A 20,659-nucleotide genomic window follows, 5' to 3' on the forward strand; every position below is an offset into this window, starting at 1 on the left:
CACATTAGTATTCAGAACAAAATATGAGTGTGAATAGACAGAGTACTGCAACTATCACTCGACCTAGATTAGAATTCAGATGTTCCTTTAGGGGCTCTTGTGTTGACAATTTAATCTCCATTCCACTGGTAAACCTAAATCAGTTAAAACATGAAACTACCAAAAAATGCTCACTGTTAAATGTTTGCTCTGAAGAATCTAGAATAAATGCTTTTAACAATTTATCTCCTAAAGGGCATGCTGCATATTCTTTGCCTGTCAGCAGGAAACGTATAGCAACTGCTGTCCGTTCATGATTTCAAATAACTTCTATACGGAACTTGTAACATCCTGTTTTGTGAATGCTGAGTTCTGGCAAAGTGCCATATAAGGAGGTCTTTTCTGTTAGACCAAAATAAGAACGGAAAGGACTGAGTCGACAGTTAGCAAGTCATATGATGTATGTGCTAATACTTTTTGTTACACTGTATAAAAAGACTAACTTTATAACCATTCGGGGAGACTGGCTTTGGTAAGCTACTCTCCTGCTTGCAAGCGTAATCAATGACTCTTCTTTCACCAACATCAGGACTCTGTCATTTTAAATGACACTACAATTTGGCACGGCGGGCAGGGTACTCCCAGCTTAGGGGACTCCGTCTGGCGGTGGAGGGGAAAAGTTAGGCTCCACTCTCAAAGGAGGTAAGGACTCCTCTTTTATTAAAAGTCCCTTCTCCTCTCCACAACACTGAACAGTATTTCTCCGATGTTTCCGCGAGTACGGTAAAGAACAGAGGGTCTGGGGTTGTGAGAAAAGAGTCGTTTAGTAGAGTGAGGTGTGGGGCTGCGCGTTAAAGCCAGGATTTCAGTGGTTCGTGTGTGTTTTGCCTATCGGGTTGAGAGAGAAGAATTGGTGGGATAGCGTTCTGCCTATGCGGTGTGGGGCTGCGCAATAAAGCCAGGACTTCAGTGATTTGCGTAGTTGTTTGCGCTCGGTAAAGCCAGGACTTCAGTGGTTTGCGTGTGCTTTGCCTATTGGGTTGAGATAGAGGAATTGCTAGGATAGCGTTCTGACCGTGCAGTGTGGGGTTGTGCAGTAAACCCAGGTCTTCAGTTGCTTGCATAGTTGTTTGTGACTCAGGGTTGAGGAATTGTCTGGGATAGCATTTTGCCCGTTTTGTGTGGTAAACCTAGAGCCAGAGTCCTCTTAGTGGCAGAGACCCATTAAGCCTATGTCCGCCTGGAATTTCCACCCCTTAAACATTTTGTTATATCTCTGCAGCAGAACATAGCAGGAGCCTAGTTCAGGTCTTAATGTGAAGCTAACCCCCTTGGCTTTGACTGTGAACAGTCAAATTTCTTATATTTCTTAATGTCCACTCAGCAGACAAACATATGAAAAAAAACAGCAGGCGGAAATGTTGTTTTGGTCTTCAGAGGTCAGAATTTTCAATTCCAGGCCTGGAAATGTCCTGGGAATGAAAACCTTGATTTAGGTGACTACTAGCTTGGATACAAATCTGGGACAAATTGCATGCATATTTTATCATCAAATTTGTCACATCTGATTTCTATTGTTGTGATGGATGTGCATGCATGTAATAAGGAATACAACGATTAAAAAGATATTTGATTTATCGATAAACACTACTGTGTTTTCTTTTTGTCTTGCTGTTGGATTCCTTTTCCCTAGTTTGCAGAACCAATACTCCTGCAGATAAACTTATAGCCTTCCACTGAACTATGCTTTGTTTCTTTCAAATCTATCACTACATTTCCTGCAAAACCTACCACTGTGACATTGTACAAACCATACCCTCATCAGACCAGGGTTTGCAGAATGTACATATCCAGGTATCTGAAAAAATAGCCAGGTATCTGAAAGAAAGGCTTCACATATCAAAGCAATGTTGTGATGGATCAGTGGGCGTGCCTAGTGTGTAAAACCCTTGGTTACGACATAATGAGTATGGTTCTACAAAAGCTATTGACTTGTGAAGAGCACCCCTCTATCTCCATGTACTGCCTCTCTAATGGTGCTATATTGGAAAAATCATAAAAAAATAAGGAATAGAAATGGAATATAGGAATAGGAATGACTATTGAGTCATTAAGAAGACCCCCCTATCCCAGTGTATTGCATGTCTAATGGTGCCTTATTAAAATAAAAAACATTAAAAATTAAAGAAAAGTTTCACAACCCAACTCAAGGTTGCATAAAGTGAGTGGGTCTGCCTAGTGTGTAAAACACTTGGTTCCAGCATTGCAAATCTTGTGCTTGAAAAGTTATTGACTCGTGCATAGCACCCCTCTATCCCCATGTACCGTCTCTCTAATGGTGCCATATTGAAAAAGTCATAAAAAAAATAAAACAGGTTTCACAAGGCTTGGAAAGGTCAGAGGACCTGCTTAGTGTGTAAACACTTACTTGCAGCACTGTGGGTGCTGTGGTTTAAATGCTATTGGCTCGTGAACAGCATCCCCCTATCCCAGTGCATAGTGCCACATTCAATAAACCCACGAGAAAAAGAGATTCACAACCCAAAGCTGTCAGTGTTCTGTGTAAAAAATCATGGACATCATGATTTGAACATCATGGGTGCTGTTTCTAAAAAGATGTTGAGTAAAGAATAGGAATTTTCCTGCTGAATGAAAACAGGAAATAAAGAAAGCTTTATTCCCCAGCTTACAGTCTGGGTTATTGGAGACTGTGCTTTTCTGCTTCCTATGGTCATATACTGTACGTGTTTTTCGCATGAAACTCTATTGAACAGTATTTCTCGCGTTGTGAACGTATGTATGTATACAGTGGTCCCCCAGTGATCCAGATGGTGCGTAATTCCGCATCAATCAAAACCCTGAGTGTCAGAAAAGAATAATTAGCTCACTGATACATTTATGGAGGGGTTGCGAAAATTTTCACATGTCGTGTTTTTTAAAATGCATTTGGTTTAAAGGCTTTCTGTGTTTCCCTTGCAAGGATATGGACACAAGAATATTTGTGCGTGGTAAAAAAAAATGTCATAAAAACGACAACAGGAAGGCTGAGAAAACATTCACAATGTGCTTTATACACAAAGCAACTCTAGGAGGTTTTGTAAAAACGCTACAGGCGTGCGAAAATCGTTTTTGAATTTCAAGCTAACTTTAACCCCGGTGTTTCAGACTGGGTATCGGAGAAAAAGAAGTTAAAAGATGTAGAAGAAAAGCTGAAAATGAAATATGGTCTGTCTGATGGAACATGGACAGAACCAGGATGAAACAGTCAAATAGGATCAGGTGCAAAGGCAGAAGTTTAACAAATAATGAACTGAAATGAAACAAAGTTATATATGCAGAAAAAGCAAAAAGCAAAAGAAGAAATAGAACGCCTTAAGAGACAATCTGGGAGAAATGTGGGAATTTCTAAAGAGCATTACCCACCAAAAACAGATGGGAGAAAAGTAACAGCATGTCAGCAGAAGGAAACTGAGGATGTTTCAGATTTTACAGAAAGGGTTATAACTTTATGGATAGTATACTCGGGGTTAGCCAATGAAAAGGAAGTGAATGAAGATACTTCCACAGTAATACAACAAATTTACTGGAGTGGGTTAAAGCCTGATGTTGCCAAGAATGTACAACTGTGCTTTCCTGATTTTACGGATGCAAAAGTGTGAGCGCTGCAAACGGGAGGTAAAAAGACTCCCAAGGAGGAGAAAAAGGAACCAACAGTTTGTCGCAATTATAGTGCAACATTAAAATTATACCCAGATATAAGACCCCTTCAAGGAAATAATGAGGACTGGGATAAATATCCTGATTGAGCATATCTAGATGGAGGGTGTGTTGACTAGCCCTTTGGGGAAAAGGGGATAAAACCCCAAGATAAAACTACTTATAAGTTGGTGGCAGTTACTGTAAAATAAACAGGGCATTTTGGGGAAAATTGTAAGAAATAGAATTGATTTCACAGTTAAAGAACATGTCAGAAGCTGGAACAAGAGCCTTGTGTGAAATAATAGATTTAAAAGATAAGAAACCCCTTGTTGCCTCCCTAAATTGATCTCTGGATTTAAATAAAAGAGCAATACAGTGTAATCAGTACGGTAATCTTACAGTGTACAGTAAATGGTGTCCAGGTTACCCTACTGGGGGACACAGGAGCACAGTTGTCCTGTTTATTGACTAAAACAGCAAAAAGATGTGATATAAAGATTTCTAAGGGGTGGCAGGAGACTACAGTAGGGGGGCAAGGGTTGTGTTTAAAGGAGATACAAGCTGTCACAATAAGCTTGGGAAAAGATGTACAGTTTCAACTACAGACGTGGGTGGGGGACACACCAGTCCTATTGGGTTCAGATGCCCTGCAGCATTTATAAGGAATTACTGTATAAGATATCATTTATGTGAACTACCTCAATAAAGCTCTGTGGTATTGTGATTGTTTTACGTGGCGAGGGAATCCATAAGGCTGGGCTACTCCAAGTATTAGATCTCCTGATGAGAAAAAAGGTATATAATAAAGGCAACTACATAATAAAGGCAGGGTGAATTCCTTCTCAGAATGAGTTCGCCTGGTGAAGAATTGGCTTAAGGAGGGTAGTGCAGTCTAAAGACAAAATTGCCTTGACCCCTCCAGCAGAAACCATTTTTAATGATTTGAACCAAGCTTTCTTGCAGGCACTGGCCCTGGGCTGGATTCCCTCAGACGGATCATCTGTATGTAATCTGTATGTAAGTGAAAGAAATGGGATGTGAGTGTCACGAATTTTGGAAAGGACGAACCGTGGAATGTCAGGAGAGCGAAAAGACCCTATGCGTAGCGGCGAGACGGGGCTTAGCCCAGGCTCAGCTGTTCAGGGAATGCCGTATAGAAACCTATGCCCTCAGGTAGCAGATGTGGGGCGACCTGGTGCTAGGCGGGTCTCAGGACATCCGGACATCAATGCTGAGCCAAGGCAGACTGAAAAACCCGGAAATATATAGCCCCAGAGAGAGAGAAACACCGGAAGGACAGCAAAGAACAGGAAATGAGAGACAGGACAGAGAAGGAGTGCCCACTGGCTGCAGAGGTTGTGACAGTGAACTGCTGTGCTGGCGGAGGAGCATGGAGGTACAGTAGGCATCGTCTGGTGGGTTATTATTCAGGACCCCTCAATGCGGTGGCTAAGGGGCCTTGTTTATGTGTTGTGCAGGCTACCTGCCTGGCTGTATAAACTGTGAATAATCTGGTGTTGAACCAGCAGACCGAATAAAAAGAATTAATTGAAACTTGTAAATATGCTAAATGGAAAACTAGCAGTTTATACAGATTCTATCTACACATGTGGTGTATGCCACAATTTTGGATGGCTGTGGAGGAATAGGAATTTCTTCACCATGGCAGGGACTCCACTTAAGAATGCTGGGTTTGTCTCTGAATTGTAGAAGCTTGGCAGCTGCCGACTGAAGTAGCTGTGGTTACAGTAAGTGTAAGTGACATAATAAAGAAATGTTTCCAGTAACTCGGGGGAACAACTTTGCAGATGCAACTGCCAGGCGAGCAGCCCTGGGAGAGCAGGTCTGAGACCCCTGTGAAACCTCTGTTGGTGCAAAGGGGACAGCCACAGGACATTCAGGCTGAGGCCTCTTAAACAGAGAAATGGACATGGTTAGAAAAGAAAGTAGAGCTGCTGCATGATGATGGGAAGTGGTGCTGCCAGCACACCAGATGCCCTGCATCCCCTCACAGAAATGCATTCTGTCGGAATCCCAGGTGTGAGTCAAATGGTGTGCCGGTTTTCCCAAAACTGGGTGGGGGTGGGGACCGGGTTTGAGCAGTAGCAACCAATGTGGTATCTCAATGTGATGCTTGTCAAAGGTACAGGTGTTACAGCTCAAAAGGCCTGCTCATAAGGGACCTTGCATGTCCTGGCAAATTGGCTATTGTAGCTTGCAGTTATGCAAAGGGAAACCTGGGCTCTTATAATGATGGTGGATCTTTTTTGCCAGTGGGTTGAGGCCACTGCCTCTGTGATTGCCAAATACTTGAAGCCCTCAGTGGGGACTGCCCTGCCGCTTGTATTTTGAAAAAAGGACACACTTCACAGGGCCGGTGTGTCAGGCTGTGGCTGTGTTGTTCGGGATGAGCTGGGACCTTCATTGCCCCCATCACCCTCAGTCTACAGGAACAGTGGAAAGAAGGAACAGACTCTGAAGTATCAACAAAACATCAGACTGAAGGAACACCGTGGGTAGATGCTCTGCCTGCAGTTCTGTGTAGCCTTTGGGCTGGATCAAACAGACCCTGTTTGATTTCATCACGAGCCAACCAACGAAACTACCTGGAGTGCCAAATTTGGCTTATGGACAGTTGAATTTGCTATCTAATTCTCTATTGTAGTATTGTAGATTGTTAATTGGGGCTGGTAAATAGGTGCTAGATGCTTGGGGTCCTCCAGTAGAGGGAAGACACAACCTGGTATCTGGCGAGTGGGTGTGGGTAAAGAAGATACCCTGCCAGATGTTGCAACTCTGCTGAGGAGAGACCATTTCAAGTGCTACTGACTACCAACTCTGTCATCCGAGTGACAGGATGAGATCTCTGGATCTACGGATCACACTGCCACCGAGCCACTGCACCAGAGACTGAGTGAACAGAAATAATTATGTTGTTACTGTTTCTGTGTCTGTCGGGCTTCCTGAGGGGGGGCGCTGACAGAGTGCCTGTTAAGCATAAAGAGAGTTACTCTGATGGGGAATATGGAATCAATACCTTCTTGGTGGTGTCATATCAGCCACAAATAATAATCAAAGTTCATGTTGGGTTTGTATTGCTATACAAGATGCTCATAGGAGTAATCCCCTTTAATAGAGGTGATTATTTAGGTTTATTGGCATGGGTAAATTGTTTTGCTTTTAGTCTGAGTGTGAGTCAAATGTATTAGAATGGAACTAACTGTATGCTTTCCGCTATAATCACAGGTTTTAGGCCATCATCTATTAGGGTGATAAGCAGTTGTATGTAGTACTCATATTCCAGACAATTCTGAACATATCACGGACTTAGCACAGTACATCCATGTTGTAGGACAAAAATATCACGACTATAATCCCGATGATTGGGGAGTGGGAAAGTGGCAGCAGTCTGTGTTTGGAGCCTGGAGAGGATCACTGGTACAACATATCTTCATGGTCTAATGCTATTAATCATTTTTATTTTATGTATTCACTGTCTTAAAGCTGTATGTACCAAAGTAACTAACTCTGTTATTATAATTCAATATAATTATGATGAGGACAAAAATCTCATTGTTTAGAACATTATTGGTGTCGATACAATATGTTCTAAGGAGGGAGTGAAGAATCTAGAATAAATGCTTTAAACAATTTATCTCCTAAAGGTCAAGCTGCATATTCTTTGCCTGTCAGCAGGGAATGCGTAGTAACTGCTGTCCGTTCATGATTTCACATAACGTCTATGTGGAACTTATAACATCCTGTTTTGTGAATGCTAAGTTCTGGAAAAGTACCATATAAGGAGGTCTTTTCTGTGAAACCAGCATAAGAACAGAAAGGTCCAAGTCGCCAGTTAGCAAGTCATATGATGTATGTGCTAATACTTTGTTACACTGTATAAAAAGACTAATTTTATAACCGTTCAGGGAGACTGGCTTTGGTAAGCTACTCTCCCGCTTGCAAGCATAATAAATGACTCTTCTTTCACCAACATCAGGACTCTGTCATTTTATATGACACTACAGCTCACTAGGCAACAAATCAGTTCTGGTTAATGATATGGCGATTGACACCAACTCTGACCTGTGCCTACTAACACAAACCTAGTTTAGACCCACTGACCCTTTTTCTTTAGTTAAAGCCTCACTTAACGCTATACTTTTTTACAGAAAGCTCATTGCTCAGGGTGTGGAGGTGGCCTAGCAGCCATCTTCAGAGAGTCTCTGAGAATTGGATTAAAAAATGAATGACTTTCACACATTTGAAGCAATGCTTCTTAAAATTGCACCCAAATATCTCATTTTGTATTTCGTTAAAAAAAAATAGTTTGCCCAGCCTAACAGTATTGTTGTTATTGTTTTTATCCTGTAAAGCACTTTGAGGAGCCACCTTTAAAGGCGCCATATACAATAAAGTTCTTTATTATTACTATTGTTAATTTGCTGGACAGAGAGGTGAACATTATTACGCAAAAGACAAAGATAGCAATTTACGTTGCATTGTGCATTGTGCTGCTGTTACACAGTTTTAAATAATTAAAAGTCTAAACAGTATCAGCTATATTTATGGGTTTTAAATAAAGGCGATTTAAATCAATATAAATGTTTATATTGTAACGCATAGGTGACTATTCATTGTTATTAAAATGACTTAAATTCGATCATGTTTATAGAAATATAAATTTGTTTGGTGCGAGTGAAGTTTTATTTAATCTCTGAGCCAGGGAAATTCTTGTGTTGCGGCACATGAATATAATTATATCGTTATTAATTTCTTTAGATATGCGATTCCATATTATATTCCCTTTTAATCAAATTCTAAAAGTATGCTTGTTGACTCCGGTATCACGTTAGTTAAAGACTTCGATGCTTAAAATGTTAAGGGAGAAATGGAATACTGGTGTGTATGTTTTCTTAAAAGTACCGAGACCAGCCATATACTGTATGTTTACGTTCCAAAATTAATATCGTTTATAGCCTTCACACGTGTTACAGTATGCTCATATTCTTTTTATGCTCAGCTACTAAGATTTCCCTTCAGTGGTAAAATTCTATATAAATATTCAATACTTAAACAGGCACAGTAAAGACATTAAATATACATATACATACTGTATACAGTACAGTTTGCATACAGTAATATGTTTATGTTCCTAAATCAATCTCTTTTATGAGCATGTGAAAGGCATGGTGAATCAGAGATTCTCAAAAATTACTGTACTTTGCATGATTTGAAACAAATGCGTGATTGCGAAATGCTGTGGTGTTACTTTTACAAAGATGGTCAATGAAAAAAAAAATGTGGACCAGGGCAATACTTTGAGTTTACAGCTTGTCCAAGGTCATTCATTATTAATACTATTGAAGTATATACTATGAAGTAATATCTTCATTAAAGACTTTGATGGCGACAGCTCAAACATGAGAGGTTGAGCTTCATTAGCTCCACCTTGCGGAAATTCCGGATACTATTATTTTACTTGCGGTACTATAGGAGAATTTACGGTAACTCGCGGTAGACTGCGTAAAGCGCACCGCAAAATAATGCGGTATCGCCCGCTTGTTTGGAATGGCTGCATCTGTACATACATTCTTTTAGTGTACAGACCCCCATGACAATATGTGTTGTTTCTTTCCTAATTTGGTGAACTGCTTTCTGATTTAGTTTTTAATTTAGACAAAGTTGTAATATTAGGCGACTTTAAGATACAGTACATATGGACAGCTCAGTTGGGTAGCTGCACCAGCATGCATAGGCTGCAAAGGAACAAGTAATAGGTGAAGAAAGAGAAGAAAGAAAACAATGTTTCGTCGGTGGAGCCTTCTTCAGGTGTGAGAAAGACAGAGCAGTAAGCAAAGGTAATGTAGCGGGAGAACAAAGGCTGGTAGAGAGGAGGAGCGAGGGGCGGGAGAAGCTGACAGAAAGATGGCGAAAGAGAGGCAAATCAGGGGGTGTGAAATCAGGATAGGTGAAGAGAGGTGTGAAATGAAACCTACAATGAATAGAGAAAATTTAGAAGAAAAGTAGTCTGTCATTAAGAGAAAGGGGAAGGTGTGATCCTAGCTGCAGGATAATTTTAGTTTCTGTAGTCTTTCTGATGTATGAGTTCAGAAAACCATCTTTGAGAACACAGACGGAGAGATTAGCATGATCATCTCCATCAGAGGTGAAATGAGAAACAATGGGCTTGGAGAGATCTTTAATCTTCACAGCCCTAACATGTTCTCTGAAGCGGTCTCCTTCCCATTTCTCCAATGTAGATGGCTGGGCATTTACTGCAAGAGATACAGTAAATAAGGTTGCTAGAGGAACAAGATGCCATCTTCTGGCTGATCCAGAATTGTCCTGAGGGGCCTTGAATGAGTGTTGTGTTAGATTGGTACTTGCAGGTGAAACAGCGAGCTCTGTTGCAAGGGAAAGTGCCTGGTGTGGATAAGGTTATGCAGATTAGGTGGTCGGTGATATGAGATGATGGGGCAGTAAGAAAAGAGGGCCCCAGTGGAGGGATCATCCTGTAGGATGGAAAAGTTATCGTTAATAGTCCTGGGGATAAGAAGTGTGTTGGGGTGGTAGAGAAGCACCAAAGAAATGCAATTGTTACGGCGGGAGTTTCTGATTGAGTTGATGGTTGATGGTGTTTTTGGCTTGAGCAAGGGCCCTGTCAATAATACTGCTAGGGTATCTTCTGTTGATGAAAAAGGAGTACATTTTGAGGGCTTGGTTCTGGAAATTGATGTTGTCGCTGTATAATTGTCATAGCCGAAGGAACTGTGAAAAAGGGAGAGAGTTTTTAGTGTTTTTGGCGTGAAATTAGCTTTACAGGAGAGAGCTGTGTGAATCCGTAGGTTTGTAATAGACCAAAGTAGAGAGTGGGGGGTAGTTAATGGAGAAGTTGATGTCTAGAAACAGAATAGTAGTGGAAGATATGTTAACTGTATATTTGAGGGACATGTGGAAGTTGGTGAAATGATGCAGAAAGTACTCAAGCTGGTCGTTAGAGGATGTGGCGGCACTGACGCAGTCATCAATGTCGACTGGATAGAAGAACGCTGATTCGCTTCCTATACTGGATATGTTCCTGACCCCTACAAGCGATACATTGATGACTTAATGTCAACTCGTCTATTATCACTTTAGTTCATTGCATTAATGAGATAAAAACGTGGATGTGTGAAAACTTTTTGTTACTCAACTCTGAGGTTCTGTTGTTTGGAAGGAACAATACTGACTGGACTACGTAGTCCAGGTGGGTAGCTGCGCCAGCATACATAGGCTGCAAAGGAACAAGTAATAGGTTTATTCCCTGCTGAAAAGACGAAAGAAAACAAGCCTTCTTCAGCCTTCTTCAAGCTTCTTCTTACACACCTGAAGAAGACTACACGGCCGAAATGTTGTTTTCTTTCGTCTTTCCAGCAGGGAATAAACCTATTACTTGTTCCTGATAGGGCTACTATAACTTCAGCACTTAACTCAGAAGATTTAAAAGTTTGCCTCAAAGACTCAGCACATAACCTAGGCATCATATTAGACACAAGGCACTCTTTTAACTCTCATGTTAATACAGTATCAAAAACATGCTTCCTACAGCTAAGAAATATTGCAAAACTAAGGCATTGTCTCTCCACTCAAGGCACTGCTCTTGTATAAGTAAAACATGCTCTTGTATAAAGTAGATTAGACTACTGCAATGTCCTTCTATCAGGAAGCACCCATCACTCTTTCAACACCTTACAGAAAATTCACAACACAGCAGCTAGAATTGTTACTAGGAGCAGAAAGAACGACCATACAAACCCCATACTTAGCTCTCTTCAGTGGTTTACTGTCAGGCACAGGGCAGACTTCAAAATCCTTCTACTCACTTATAAGGCTCTCAGAGGTCAGGCACCTGTCTATCTAATGGAACATATTAATGTATACCATTCAAGTCGCCCACTTAGATAATAGAATGCAGGTCTTCTTCATATTCCAAGAATTAATTAAAAAAACAGTTAGTAAACCCTTTATTTACAGGGCCCCTAGCTTATGGAACAGTCTCCCACCCCATATTTGGGATGCCGAGTCAATCTCAGTATTCAAATCCAGACTGAAGACCTATTACTTCAGCCTAGCCTACACACACCTTACATTATAGACTGCTGCAACCATGGCTGCTGGTGCTGCTGTACATGCCATTGTGTGTCTCTATGTTGGCCCAGCAGGTTGATACTTCTGTTCTAAATAAACTATCCTATTCTCCTCCCCACCTGTCCAGATGGCACCCGGGCTTGTCACCATCTGAGTTGGATACTGCATCACTGCCATGGATCCAAGAGGGACATTGTGAATAAAGCGATCATTTAGGAGGATTGTTCTGGTCTACAGGGATCTGCATGGAGTACTGACATACAGAAAACGTGATGGATGGATTAATTCATCCCCCTTATTCATTTATGCCCCTTTTTTAATTGTATAATGTTAGCATGCCCAAAGGGGTTGGGCAGCCAGTTGACTTTGGACCATTAGAGTTTTTTTTTCCTCCTTACTAAGGAGTTTTTGGTTCTTCCCCTCAGTTGTCTTCTGGTCTTTTCTGTATTCACAAAATGTATGGCCATTTGCATTGTTACCCGCCTTGGGGCAACCTTGTTGTGAAAGGCACTATATACAAATAAATGTAATAAAGCTAGATTTATGCATAAATGTACCATGATTCTAGAGTGTGAAGAAAACACATTGTAGAGAAGCCCAAAAAATGCTTAAAAATGCTTCATGCATCAGCCAAATACAATTAAAGACATTTAATTACAATATTACATAAAGCCATGGGTTGTAGAAAAGAAATTCATGCCTTCTTAAGGTATACACATTGGACAATCTTGTTACAGCTTGTGCACAAGAACGAGAAAAAGGCTGCCCATTTGTCAACCTTGACAGTAATTCTAATGTTGAAACCAAGGTGAAGGCTGTAACATAACAGCACACTTCCCAGTTTATTGAAGTACCTGCTCTTGAAGTTTTCAGTTCCTGCTGTGTTCTTCTTAAATGAAACTATGACAGATAAGTTTACACTTTTAGCAATTTTGGGCTTTTCTGCAATGGAAAGTTAAATAAATAGTTATCCTGTCACACCTCTACCCCCTTTGATACAGCATTCCTGTATCTCCTCTTCACCATCAGAAATAAAAATACCACCCGCATAGCTTTGTACATGAAAAAATAAGAAATTACCAACAGCAGACCAACATTCAGATGACCTCAAAAGGAAGGAGTCCCATCAGTAATGCCTGAAATGAGTGCAACACAGGGGTCAAAATGTTTATTACAGCATTCTAGATGGCCAAGATTCTCTTACCCAGATGTGTACAGGATGCACAAAGCTTGTGATCCTCTACATTATTTAGAATAACTAGAGTAATTTATTCCATTTCAAACCAACCTACAATTACATTTGTGAATCCCAGCATCACTTCCAACTGATTATAAATACAGGTGCAACTCCAGATTGAAACTGATTGGCTGCTGTCACGATTGACCCCCTAAGCAAACAGGAAGATGAACCCTATGCGGTACCTTAGGGGGTTTAGAGATGAGGAGGTAGTTTCCTAAAGGAATGAGGGCTAGACGGGAGTTAGGAGCCAAGTCAAGTTCTGTGGTTCACAACTACAGGTTGGCGAGAAGAAGGGTTAGGCAGAGATATAGTCAAAAACCAAGATCCGTGATTTGAAAGGTATAGGTTGACAAGATGGCTTCCTATTTAGAGAAGGGCAAAACAGTAGACGTACTCAAAGGGGAAGCTCCAAGGTTCATAAAAGAAGAGAGTAGCTTCCAAAAACAAAGGCAAGGTAGGAGCTCTGAAGAACAACCAATACCAGGCAAAGAGCAGAGGGTTCTGGAGGGTTTAAGTATTGTGTGAGGAAGAAGGTGCGCTGATTAATGGAGTGTAGTGGTTGGCTGATTGGCAGGAGCGGTGTCGTTTGGCAGAAGTGCTGGAATGTAAGGGCAGAAGGGCTGGAATGTAATTAGTGCAAGTGCCCTTCCATGCGAGAATGTGGTAGGGAGCAGGCATGACAGCTGTAAAGATCATTTCCAAAACCCATTCAGGACTGCCAGTGGAAGAAACGTTCTGCAAACGGTGACATCAATTTGTGAAAGGTAAGTGGGTCAAGACTTAATTTTATTGTTTTTTACAGCACTGGAGCACTATTTTCATCATTGTTGAAATGAAATTCTGAAAGAGTATATTATATGTAATATTGTATCTGTATTGTAATAGAAATAATGTATTTATTTTCCAGATGGCATGCAGTTGGCAACACATTAGAATGTTCACAAAGGAGGGGACCAATCAGCCCACCTTGCTCATTTGATTTTTAGTAGCAAGTTTAAGAGCCTCTTTCAGCTGTCAACATGGGTAGTTCTTCACTCACAAATGCATTTCCCTGTAGTTTTCATTTGTGTCCTCTGGTTCATGTTTCAGTCTTGAAAATGAAGTCCATTGGATTGACCCTGAGAATTGAGAATAGTTGGATCAGATCCCTTAATAGTCTCTGTTCAAGACTTAAAAATTCAGTTCTGTTAGCCTGACAATGTAGGGCATTCTTTTCAGCCTGAGACACTATCTGATTGGACTGATTCCAGAGCAGCATTACATTCTTTGTGATTTAGTGTTCTGTAATTTTACACAAAATTCTAAATAAAGTCTTTTTTACAGTCAATTGTACAGTTTTAACATAGTGTCATTTTATTTAAACTTTTATTTTAACTATGTACCTAACATTTTGTTTGTCTTTTTGTTGCTTCGCCAAAGAGTCTAGATAGATCATGTGAATGATGTGACGACAGTAAACACCAAATTCATAATATTCATAATAGTGTCATAAGTACACTATTCAAACTCAGCATTTGACATTTTATATTTTTATTTTTGGTATCTGCAAGCAACACCCTGAAACTGTCTACATTAAATTATATCGGCCAGATGTTATCCCGGTTCTGAATTTGATCTACATGTTTTTGACTTTCTTCAGTGTTAAGAAATCCTCTTAATTTGGTATTATCTACAAACCTGACTAGTTCAGTGACTAATCCAGAATCTATATCATTGATATAAATTAAAAAAGAAGAGTAATGCTAATCCAAATCCCTGACATACAGCACTAATTACACCAATCTAAGCATTCAACCCTTATCTGTTCTTTCTGTTACGTGCTCATTAACACATTCTTAATCCACTTACTGTGCATACATTAGCTTGAATGCCTGCTACCTACAACTTAAGAAATAATATTGTGCGAGAAACATCATCAATAATTTTCTGAAATCTAAATATGCTATGCCATATGCTCTCTTTCTATCCATTAATTATTTAATTATGTACTGCATATTGCTTAAAGAACTGTAATAAACAAGACCTAATTTTTGACTACCCCATAAAGTCATTGTCATACGGATGATCTTCTAATTTAGGGCTAATTGTTGTTTCCCTAACCTTGCATGTAATAGGAATAAAACTGGTCTGCAGTTACTTGATTCAGGTGTGCCACATTTTTTTGATTCATGGTACATTTGCAGTTTTCCTAGTTTAGGGTAGTTACTCATTCCAATATTTCTTTTCACCATTCTTCTAATATTCTTTTTAACCTCTTCTGTTGATTGTTTTTTTAATATAACTGGATCCATTGTTTTTTTAACATTTTAAACACTGCTTTCTATATTTGTCTTCATTGCTTTTTTTCAGTTATGTGGGTGACTATTTTTTTACTTTTTTTCTCATTTTAAGCTTTAATCAGAATATCTGACTCATCCTTTCATAGTCTACTTTGCTGTAATTGTAAACGTTTCTGTGCTGTTTCAAGGTATACTTCAGTTTCACGTCGCTCAAAAGCTGTAACGACAAAGTTCTTCTGGACCCTATGCAGACGACACAATCCGAAGAAGTGAGGAAACACTGGCTAAAAGTCATGCAGGAATACGGGGATGAAAACAGGGGGGCGTGTCCATACAGTACTGGTGAGAGGTGTGGCCGAGGCAAACAATCCTAGAAAAAGTCCAAAGGAGAATCCCAATGAAAGCAAAAGTCCATGGTCGGATGATCCATCCAAAACAAGAGAAAAAAAAAGATTAAAAACAGGTGCCGGGTCGGAACAAGCGGGGGGAACAGGAACAGGAGCAGAGAGTTAAAAGCATAACGGAGCCAGATGAATCCAGGTCCCGGGCTCGCACGATACAGAAATCAGATGCAGAGCCTCGATTGGCGACTGCGTCTGGCTTTTAAAGGGGGACAGGAAGGAGGCTGGACCAAGGGACAGGTGTGGGAAATAAGGCAAACGAGGAAGAGCTGGAGTGCCCTTAAGAGGAGGAGGAGCGATCGTGACAAAAGCTTCAGGACGGATAACTAACCCTGGCCCTGGAGAACCCCAGTCCAGTAGGTTTTATAGGTAACCATAAAATCACCAATTTCTAAATACTTGGAACAGTTTAACTGTGACCAGTTAAATTTGGATTGTTAAAATATGAAAATTATAGATCATATGGAACAAAAATATGAATACCCATCAATCTTCAAGGACCTGAATTCCCTTAACTGAACATGTGAATTCATGTGAAATTGATTAAATAACTTACAAGTGTTTCAAAACCTTTAAAAGCAGGTAGTTTATGATGACCCATAAGTCACTGAATTTGCAGTCTTCTCTACAGCTCTTACATTCCCAGTATCTTCTGCAGATGGATGTGTACTAATCAGATGCTCTCCACACCACAAATCAGATGAACAGTAAAAAACATTTTAAAAAGATCCTTTTCTTTATAACAGCCATATGCGGATATTTAAACATGTTAAACAAAGTAAATGTTTACCAGTTATTGGTTAAATCAATACTTTCACTCACCTGCTGCTTGAAATTGCTGCCTTTTGTTTTGGTTCCTTCTCTTGGAAATCAAACATATACTACATAGAGTAAATATAGTAAATTTGTGGCCAACAGTGGACTAAAGATTTGACTTCATCTGAGACCTTTGTTAAGTTAGTCAAAGTTAATCTAATGTGTAGCTCAATACCAGCTTTAGGCAAGGTTTTCATCTTATATTTCTTTCTTAGAATACCTTGACATAGGACAAATGTCTATCTGAGTTTGTTATTCATCCATGTGCAAACCTAATTAAATATTACTTTTCCCACTCCTGTATGAAATACTCATTCCTCTCTGGCATCCATCTGTCTCTAGAGACAATGGTTTTGTGCCGTGGTTAGTCAGTTTTTAGATTTACATCACCTACTGTGACTGTGCAGTCCAAGTCTGGAGCGACAGGCCTTGTTGCAGTTTCTGTAGGTGAAGTGTGACTCTGGCAGTAAAGGGGATAGGGTTGCCCTCTGCCATCTGCACTCCCTTGTCTCCTCCCACATCTTGTACCTCCTCTGCTCACTCATCCCAATGTCTGCCTTGACAGCCTGCCTCCACTTGCTGCAGTCCGCTACAATGGTTTCCCATGTTCCAGAGTAACTATCACTAGCCTTCACGTCGCATTTGCAAATATCTTTTGGTGCCAGTGGCCAGCTCACCATACAGCAAGTCCTTTGGTATTGGGCTGTCTTCCGGTTGGCTGACATGGCCGAGCCAGCGCAGACATCACTGAGACAGGAGTGCAAACATACTGGGGATGTGCGCTTTAGTGAAAATGTCTTTGTTGGGCACACAAACTTTCCATGTGATTCCCAAGATTCTCATTAGACAGCAAAGATGGAAGGAGTTGAGGCAACATTCCTGCCAAACAGTCCAGGTCTAGCTGTCATACAGTAGTGTGCTAAGCATGAGGCCTGGTACACCTTTATCTTAGTGTTTATGGTCAGCATGTGGTCCTCCCAGACCTTCTTGGAATGGCGTGCCATCATGGTTGCTGCTTTACCCATGTATTTGTTGAGCTCGGTATCTAAGGACAGGCTGCTGGTGGAATCGAGGTAGGTAAACACCTCCACAACTTTGAGGTTGTGTCCCCCCAATGAATATGCTTGTAGCAGTATTAACATCCTGACCCATGATGTTGGTATTCTTCGGGCTAAAGGTGTGGCCAAACTCCCTCCAGGCATGTGCAAAGCTGTTGATGAGTCTCTGGAGACCTTCCTCGGAATGTGAAACCAGAGCAGGGTCTTCAGCAAACAGCATTTCCTTGATCAAAACCTGGTGAACCATCAGCTTTGCCCGTAGTTGCGCCAGGCTGAAAAGCTTACGATCACTTCTAGTGCGAATGTAGACACCATCCTCAGAGGAACTGAAGGCATAAGAAAGCAACAAGGAGAAGAAGATGCCAAAGAGTGTTGGGGGCAAGTATTCAGCCCTGTTTTACCCCGCTGTTGATTGGGAAGGTATCTGAGAACTAGCTGTCCTGCATGTTTTCATGGAATTATGTAATCATCCCAAGAAGTTTAGGTGGGCATCCAATCTTCTGGAGAGGCCTTTTCTGCTAACAAGGACAAGGGTCTTCGTCAGGTCAATGAAGGCAATGTACAGTGGTCTTTTCTGCTCCCTACACTTCTCCTGGAGTTGACACAGTGAGAATGTCAGGTTGATGTTTGATCTTTTTGCCTTGAAGCCACATTGAGATTCCAGGTACATGCGAGCATCAAGAAGCTACAGTCTATTTAGATCTACCTGGGCAAATAGCTTGCCAACAATGCTCAGGAGAGAAATTCCTCATAGTTATTGCAGTGACTATGGTCTCCTTTGTTCTTATACAGGGTGACTATGTTGGTGTTGGGCATGTCTTGAGGGACCCATTCTTCTTCCCAGCACTGGTACAGGAGTTCATGGAGATGATTGAGCAGAACTGTCCGTTTACCTGCCTGTATGACCTCGGGTGGAATACCATCCTTTCCTTGGGCTTTGCCACACGCAAGGGAGTCAAGGGAGACCTTACCAATCTCGTCTACCGAGGTCATCGGGGTCTTCCATGATAGGCAGGTTCTCAATGCTTCATCTGTCACTATGTTCTTCTGACCGTAGACTAATTAATAGTGCTCAGCTTATCTAGCCATTTGTTTACTCCTATCTGTGATGGTTTCACCAGTAGACGACTTCAATGCTGTTATATTGATTTTGGAGGGCCCGAATGCTGCCTTGATTCCGTCGTACATGTGATAGTGTTACTCCAGGCTTTCCTATGTGCTGTGAGGGTCTTTTCAGACATGGGCTGTCAGCTTTGCCTCAATGACTGGTTCCATTGACATGGGCTGTCCACTTTGCCTCAATGACTGGTTCCAGCTCAGCAAATCCAGCTTTGAACCAGTCTGGACTTTTTCTCTTTTTCTTGCGAAAGGTCCATGGTCATGTGTCCATGGCTGTGATGTAGATTGTGTGTTCCATCTCTTCTTGGTAATATCTAGAGGGAAGTTCTGGAGTGCCCTTTCGACAGAATCTGCAAAACACTTGTGCAGGTCTGGGACTGCAGTCTTTGCTGTACTGATGCGAGGGCAGCCTTTCTGCTTTGAGCAATTGATTGACCTGGGCTGGAGTCACATCTTACAGCAAACCAGGGAATGGTCAGTGTCACTGTCAGAGCTGTGGTAGCTCCGAGTGTTTAGGATGTTGCTTAGTGAAGCCTTCCTTGTAATGACCATGTCCAACTGGTGTCAGCGACCAGACCTGGGATGCCTCCATGGAATGTTGGAGAAGAATGTATTCGTTATGCAGAGGTTGTGGTAAGAACAGAGTTCCAGAAGCCTTTGCCTGCTCTCATTCATATTCCCCACACCAAAATGCCAAATGCTGGTGGGCCAGGAGTAGTGGTCGGATCCTACTCGGGCGTTGAAGTTACTAAGTAGATACAGCTACTCCGTGACAGGTACATCTCTGATTACAGTGTCCAACTCCTCATAAAACTGGTCCTTGCCCCACCAGAGGAGTACAGTTTTGGTGCATACAGTAGATGCTTAGGATGTTCACTGGGCCTGAAGAGCTTAAAAGACGAAGCGAGAGGATGCGTTCCAAACCTCTAGTTGGTGGTTCTATAGCAGGAAGCAAAGAGGTTTTCACTGCAAACCCGACACCATGCTGTCACGGTTCATCTGGGTCCCTTCCCTGCCAGTAGAAAGTGTAGTCCTGTTCTCAGAGGCTTCCATCTGAAGAGAGCCTAGTCCCCTTTAGGGTAGCAATGCCAATATTCAGCCTCTTGAGTTCTAGGTTTATGATGGCTGTCATCGATTTGACCAGGGTCATCAGAGAGGCCTGGACACATGGTCCTGATGTTCCAGCTTTCTAAAAGCAAGACTGGTGACCTTTTAGTGCTTCTGTGTTTGCTTGGTGCAGAGTTTTTAGTCTGCGTGTCAAGTGGATCCATGAACCCAATGAAGCAGGCAGACTGTGGCGGGTCAGCACCTTTCTAGCTAGGGGCTGCCCAGCTTGAGGTCAGCAGTAGCTGACCAGAGGGATACAATGATCCCTCCCACTGTCGGAGGCAACCCTTAGCGCCCTTAACTAAGCCAATCATTGTGGGCTTATCACTCGTAACTGCTGCCTCCCTTGTTGTTCTATCGTTGAGGTCAGCAGCACTGGAGTGACCTCTCTAGAGCGCAAGCCTGGGCAAAGTGTACGGAGACCCTGGGTTTCCCAATCGTCAATGCGGTCCAAAGAGGTGCAAAGCATGACGTTGTCACTAACCTGGCTGCAGGAGCTGCCGGAAAGATGACTAGTAGTCAAACCAATTGCCTTTGGGGCTCCACTCCAAATATACTGTAGGGGTTCTCTCCCTTAAGCTTTGACTTTCCCAAGGCCCTCACAAGGCAGTGAGGCTATTTACCCATAGCTGGGGGTATGGTTTCTCGGTCACCAGGGTAGAACCACATGCTGGTGGGCTATGCATAACACACGTCTGGGGGCCAAACCACCTCTGAGTCCCTGCGGACTAGCCTGGGGCCTTGCTGTACCCAGTTACCACCTGTCGCCACAAGGAGGAACTGCACAGGGCTTGATGTGGAGAGGCTATGTACTGGCAGAAGAGACTTATGTAC

At 41.7% G+C, this 20,659-nt stretch overlaps 1 long non-coding RNA gene across 2 annotated transcripts; it reads left to right on the forward strand.

The window, feature by feature from the left end:
• The first annotated feature begins 382 nt into the window (after positions 1–382).
• Positions 383–14,366, forward strand: LOC138224317 (uncharacterized). 2 transcript variants are annotated; one of them, XR_011182775.1, is made up of 3 exons: positions 386–681; positions 11,933–13,809; positions 13,953–14,366. It is a non-coding gene; the product is annotated as an uncharacterized lncRNA (long non-coding RNA). The 2 variants fall into 2 exon arrangements; XR_011182774.1 differs by lacking the exon at positions 13,953–14,366 and having other exon boundaries at positions 383–681; positions 11,933–12,361.
• The last annotated feature ends 6,293 nt before the right edge of the window (positions 14,367–20,659 follow it).

This window comes from Lepisosteus oculatus, chromosome 19, assembly GCF_040954835.1.
Source record: "Lepisosteus oculatus isolate fLepOcu1 chromosome 19, fLepOcu1.hap2, whole genome shotgun sequence".
Lineage (NCBI taxonomy): Eukaryota > Metazoa > Chordata > Actinopteri > Semionotiformes > Lepisosteidae > Lepisosteus > Lepisosteus oculatus.